The 6,358-nt window shown below is 39.4% G+C and overlaps 1 pseudogene; it reads left to right on the forward strand.

The window, feature by feature from the left end:
- Nucleotides 1–2,921: 2,921 nt before the first annotated feature.
- Nucleotides 2,922–4,194, forward strand: LOC116876921 (annotated as a pseudogene).
- Nucleotides 4,195–6,358: the final 2,164 nt, after the last annotated feature.

A 6,358-nucleotide genomic window follows, 5' to 3' on the forward strand; every position in this document is an offset into this window, starting at 1 on the left:
TTTTTATTTCATTGACTTCTGCTCTAATCTTTATTCTTTCTCTCCTTCTTCTTGGTTTAGGCTTTATTTGCTGTTCTTTCTCAGTTCCTTTAAATGTAAGGTTAGCCTGTGTATTGGAGACTTTTCAAATTTTTTGAGAAAGACTTTTATTGCTATGTACATTCCTATTAGGACTGTTTTTGCTGTATCCCAAAGGTTTTTAATTGTTGTGTTTTCATTTTCATTTGTTCCCATGAGTTTTTAAGCATTCTTCTTTAATTTCCTGGTTGACCCATTCATTCTTTAGTAGGATGCTCTTTAACCTCCAAGTGTATGAGTCCCTTCCAAATTTCCTCTTGTATTGGACTTCAAGTTTCAAAGCACTGTGGTCTGAAAATATTCAGGGAATATTCCCAGTCTCTTGGTACCTGTTGAGACCTGATTTGTGACCCAATATGTGATCTATTCTGGAGAAAGTTCCATGTGCTCTTGAGAAGAATGTGTATTCTGTTACTTTAGGATGGAATGCTCTGTATAAATCTGTATAGTCCATCTGGTCCAGTATGTCATTCAAAGCCCTTGTTTCCTTGATGATCTGCTTAAATGATCTGTCCATTGCTGTGAGTGGGGTGTTGAAATCCCCTACTATTATTGTATTATTTATCTTTGAGTTTCTTTGATTTGGTTATTAATTGGTTTATGTAATTGGCTGCTACCAAATTAGGGACATAAATATTTATAATTGTTAGATCTTCTTGTTGGTTGGACCCTTTAAGTGTCCCTCATCATCCCTTACTATACAGTCTTTGGTTTATAATGTAATTTGTTATGATATTAGGATTGCTTTCCTAGTTTTTTTGAGGTCCATTGGCATAATTAGTGATTCTTCACCCATTCACTTTTAGTCTAATTAGGTCTAAAATCAGTCTCCTGTAGACAGCATATGGATGGGTCTTGCTTTTCTATCCAATGTGATACCTTGAGTCTTTTGATTGGAGCATTTAGCCCATTTACATTCAGAGTTAACTATTGACATATGAATTTAGTGTCATTGTATCATATGCAAAATCTCTGTTTCTGTAGATTGTTTCTTTCTAGTCTGTGTTACTTTTGGGCACTCTCTTTGCTTACAGGATCCCCTTTAATATTTCTTGCAGGACTGGTTTAGTGATCACAGATTTTTTTAGTTTCTGTTTATCCTGGAAGCTCTTTATCTCTCCTTCCATTCTGAATGACAGCCTTGCTGGATAAAGTATTCTTGGCTGTGTGGTTTTCTCATTTAGTAACCTGATACATCATGCCAGCTCTTTCTGGCCTGCTAGGTCTCTGTGGATAGATCTGATACCAGTCTAATTTTTCTACCATTGTAGGTTAAGGAGCTCTTACCTTGAGTGGCTTCCAGGATTTTCTCTTTATCTGTGAAGTTTTCAAGCTTCACTATTATATGTCAGGGTACTGATCTATTTTTATTGATCTTGGGGGGGTATTCTCTCTACCTCTTGGACTTGAATACCTGTTTCCTTTCCCAGATTTGGGAAGTTCTCCGGTATGATTTGCTCAAATATACCTTCTGTCCCTCTCTTTCTTTCTTCTTCCTCTGGGACCCCAATAATTCTAATATTGTTTTGGTTTATGATATTGCTGATTTCTCGAAGCCTCCACTCATGGTCCATTAATTGTTTTTCTCTCTTTTCCTCAGCTTCCTTCTTTTCCATCATCTTGTCTTCTATGTCACTGACTTTCTCTTCTGACTCATTTACTCTAGATGTTAGAGTATTCATTTTAGACTGCATCTCAGTTAAAGCATTTTTAATTTCGGCCTGATTAGATTTTATTTCTGCTCTAAGAGATTTGGTAGTGTCGTTTATTCTTTTTTCAAATCTAGCTAGTACATTTAGAATTGTTATACTGAATTCTAGCTTTGAATTTTTACTTATGTCCATATCAATTAGATCTGTGGTAGAGAGTATCACCTCTAGTTCTTTCTTTCTTTCTTTTTTAGATTTTATTATTTACGTATTTTAGAGAGAGAGAGCGAGTCCAAGCAGAGGGAAGAGCAGAGGGAAAGAGAAAAGCAGACTCCCCACTGAGCAGAGAGCCTAATGCAGGGCTCAATCCCAGGACCTTGAGATTATGATCTAATCTGAAGGCAGACACTTAACAGACTGAGACACCCAGGCATCCCTGGTTCTTTCTTTTGTTGTGGATTCCTCCTTCAAGTCATTTTTCCCAGAGAAAAATGGATGAACGAGAGAACAAAAATCAAGAATATCAAGTATGACCTAAGTGAAATACATGCTAGACAAATCCAAAGAGGTCAGAAACCAGAAAAGAAGAAAAAGAAAGGAAAAAGAGCATATAATCTCACAGGTCAACAAAACAGGGTGATCCACTTAGTCCTGGGTATATCTTGGTCTGTTTGTTAGAAGACACTAAATCCCCAAATTATAAGGAATGCAAAACACAAAACCACACACACACACACACACACACACACACAAAATTGAATAGTGTGAAAGGAAGCCAAAATTGGAGAATATATCTATAAAATATAAATGTAAAAATGAAAAGAGACACCTGGATGGGATAGTTGGTTAAGCGTCTGCCTTTGCCTAGGTCATGATCTCAGGGTCCTGGGATTGAGCCCTGTATTGGGCTCCTTTGCTCATCAAGGAGCCTGCTTCTCCCTCTGCCTTCTGCTCCCTCTGCCTTCTGCTTCTCTGCATGTGCTTGCTTTCTCTCTCTCTCTCTCTCACACACACAATTAAATAAAAATTTTAAAAAAATGAAAATTAAAAAAAGACTTAAAAACAAAGAGTTAAAAGAAGAAATTTGTAGATAAGTTAAAAAAAAAAGAAAAAGAAAACGAGAACTCTCACCTGGATTTAGATCCTAACGCTAGAAGTGGGAGCCCTCCAAAAGTCACAAGTCTTTCATGTGTACTCCTCGCCATGGCTCAGCTTCACACATGCTTCTTCACTGGCAAGATATATGTGGTAGATGATGTGCCCTTTTCAATTCTTGCATCCTCTGAAATTGCTGACCTTAGCAACATCATCAGTAAACCGCTGGAGGGCAAAAATGAGTTCCACAAACATGTGGAGTTCGATTTCCTTATCAAGGGCCTGTTTCTGCAAATACCCTTGCTCAACCACTTAGAACTGGAAAACATCCCATCAGAAGATGGATGTGGAATATGTGGAGAAGTACACCGCGCCTCAGCCAGAGCAATGCTTGTCCCATGATGACTGGATCAGTTCAGTCCAAGGGACAGAGGAATGGATTTTGATGGGTTCTTAATGATAAGACTTCTTGGATATGGTCCTTGGAAGGAAAGTCAGTAATGACAATCGTGGGACATACAGACATTGTAAAAGCTGTGGCTGGGTGAAAAAAGGATAGCTTGTCTTTCCTACTAATGAGTAGCTCTGTGGATGGGACGATTCTCTTACAGGAGCAGAATGTGGAGAGAACCAAAGCTCTGCAGAGGCCATGCCGGAAGTGTGTATTCTCTAGCTATTGATAGCGCCAGAACTAAATTTGGCAGTGGCTCCTGGGATAAAAAGCTAAAGATCTGGTCTACAGTTCCTATAGATGAAGAAGATGAAATGGAGGGATCCACAAATCAAGATAAAACAGAAAATAGAGCAGTTGAGACCAACAAGAACCATCTTTGGCCGCAAGGAAGCAATATCCTTAGTTCTGTGGTTGGATGCTGAAGAAATCTGCAGCGCATCTTGGGACCGCAGAGTTATGGTGTGGAATATAGAGTCTGGCATTCTTAAGTCCATTTGCACAGGAAATAGAGTGTTTGATTGTATCTCCTATTTTCCATTTTGTAAACATTTAGCATCTGGAAGCACAGATAGACATATCAGACTGTGGGATCCCTGAACTAAAGATGGTTCCTTGGTGTCCCTGTCCCTAACCTCACATACAGGCTGGGTCACATCATTAAAGTGGTCTCCTGCTTATGAGCAGCAGCTGATTTCAGGTTCTTTAGGTAACATCGTCAAGAAGTTATAAGTCTCCTGTCTGATCTGGCGGCTCATGAAGACGGAGTTCTGATTTTGTACTGGATAGACACAGGGTTACTTCTGAGTGGAGGAGCAGACAATAAATTGTATTCCTACAGATATTCACCTATTACTTCTCATGTGGGGACATGAAAGTGAATGATAAATTTGACTACAGAGATTGTTTCTGTAAATGACATTGATAATGAGTCCTCAGGTAACATCAGTGACAATTCCGAAAGCAGCCTCTTTAAGTTTATGTAATGTTTTCACCCTTGATAATAGCTATCACTCTTTCTTTATTTTGTATTTATTATACAATGGTTTGTGTTATTAAGTATAAAATGTTACCTGCCTTTTCTGCCATATGCAAACTCTTGAAACAAAACTGAGTTTCAGAAATTTCCTTTTATAGGTATTGGTTTGAATTAAGAATTGCCTTTGAAATGCTGTAAAAGCATATATTAAAAATATGTAATTGTTGAGATTTTTATTTCTGATGGAGAAACTTAAGTTTTCCTACATTAGCTACCTTTAAAAAAAGTATCTTAAGGAAACTAACATATTCTAATAGAGAAAAAATTAGAACTACAATTTGCTTTGAGTAAAATAAGTGATGTCTAACTATGATAAGATTTTGTGGGTATTCAGAACATTAAAACATGTAGATGCTGCCAATTAAGAGTTTGTTGAAAAATTTTAAGTGAAGTACTTGTATTAAAGATATGCCACAGTCCTTTAGAAATTGCATACAGATTTCATGGTAACCAGGAATCTTTCTTCCAAACCTATCCTTTTATAGAATAAAATCTTTAGACAAAACTTTTCAGTCAGTGTTAGATAATAAACATTCGATAAATTAAAAAAAATTTAAACTGAAAGACTAAAGACACGTGCCCAAAACTCTCTACTTCCATATATTATTTTCCTCTAGTGTAGGAGTTTTTTTGGTTTCGAGTAATCTATAAACTCAATATTTTCCTGAGGATCTTGCTGGTCTTCTGGAGGACGGGCCTGTTGCCCTGATTCTGAGGTGTTTTTGTCTGGATGGAGCTGTACCACCCCTTGCCAGGGGCCACACTCGGTGTAAGCTGCTTTGGGTTGTTCTATGTGCCTTTTGTTCCCTGAAGGCTTTTCAAGCAGCTTTAGAGGGTGGGAAAAAAAAAAGTGAAAAATAGCAGCGGCCTGATCTCCAGTCCTAGAGCTGAAGGATCACAGCTCCCCCCTCTATAGTGCACCCTCAGGGGAAGAAGGCAGTCCAACCCTTTCGTGTTGGCCAAACTCCCCAGACTCTTGTGATGCTCACTTGCACCATTCCTCCCAGAGGAGGTAGCGCTGTCTCACCCGCCCCACTGCCCCCTGGGCCCCTGTTTGCCTGATCCCATGCCACTCCTCCTGGGGCAAGGAGTTGGAACTCTCAGCAGTGGTTGCTTGCTGGGCCCCTGCTTGGAGAGTGGTTGCCTAATTGAGAGTTTATGGCAACACCTAGCTGAGGGGTCACTCCAGAGCTCACTGAGTGTAGCTGGCTTCCCTGCTCCAAACCTTGTGAACTCTGCTGCACTAAGGCACCCCTGGTCTTCCTGTGACCCTGGGGATCCTGAGACCACACTGTCCCACCTAGGATTCTGCCCCAATTCATCACCTGAGCACCTTTCAGGCAGAGACGTCTCTTACTGGAGTAGACATCTAGAAGTTCTGATTTTGCGTTCCGCTGCTTATCACTTTCCAGAAGCCGGTATATGGAGGATGCCTCCTTCCGAAGTTTCCCCTCAGATTCACATCTGTGCACCTCCTACCTTGCAAAATGTGGTCGCTTTTCTATTTGTAGATTTGCAGCAATTCTTTTCTTAGATCTCAGGTTGATCACAGGTGTTGAGAATGATTTGATAGATGCCTAGCTGAATTCAAGGACCAGATGAAACGTGGGTCCACTCCTCTTCCACCATCTTCCTCTGAGAGCTAGAAAGCATCTTTTGCATTTCAGTTATTGGATTAACTCTGTTTTGTGTGTGTGTATACATATATATAATATATATATATAATATATATGTATATGTTCTATCTTTCTGTTGAAGTTCTGAGCTCTTCCACTTTTCTCTCAAGTCGGCTGAGCATCTTTATGACCATTTGAACTCTTTATCACGTTGATTGCTTATCTCTATTCTGTTCTTTTTCTGGTTTGATCTTGTTCTTTCATTTTGAGCATAATCCTTGATCTCGTTATTTCATTTGACTTTCTCTGTTTGTTTTACTGATTTATGCAAAACCTCCACCTCTCCCAGTCTTCAAGGAGTGGCCTTGTGTAGGGCTGTCATTTGTACAGACTGCATGTGTTGTTAGCGCTGGCTGGCTGGTGCTGGTGC

This window comes from Lontra canadensis, unplaced genomic scaffold (assembly GCF_010015895.1).
Source record: "Lontra canadensis isolate GAN:19392208 unplaced genomic scaffold, GSC_riverotter_1.0 scaffold48, whole genome shotgun sequence".
Lineage (NCBI taxonomy): Eukaryota > Metazoa > Chordata > Mammalia > Carnivora > Mustelidae > Lontra > Lontra canadensis.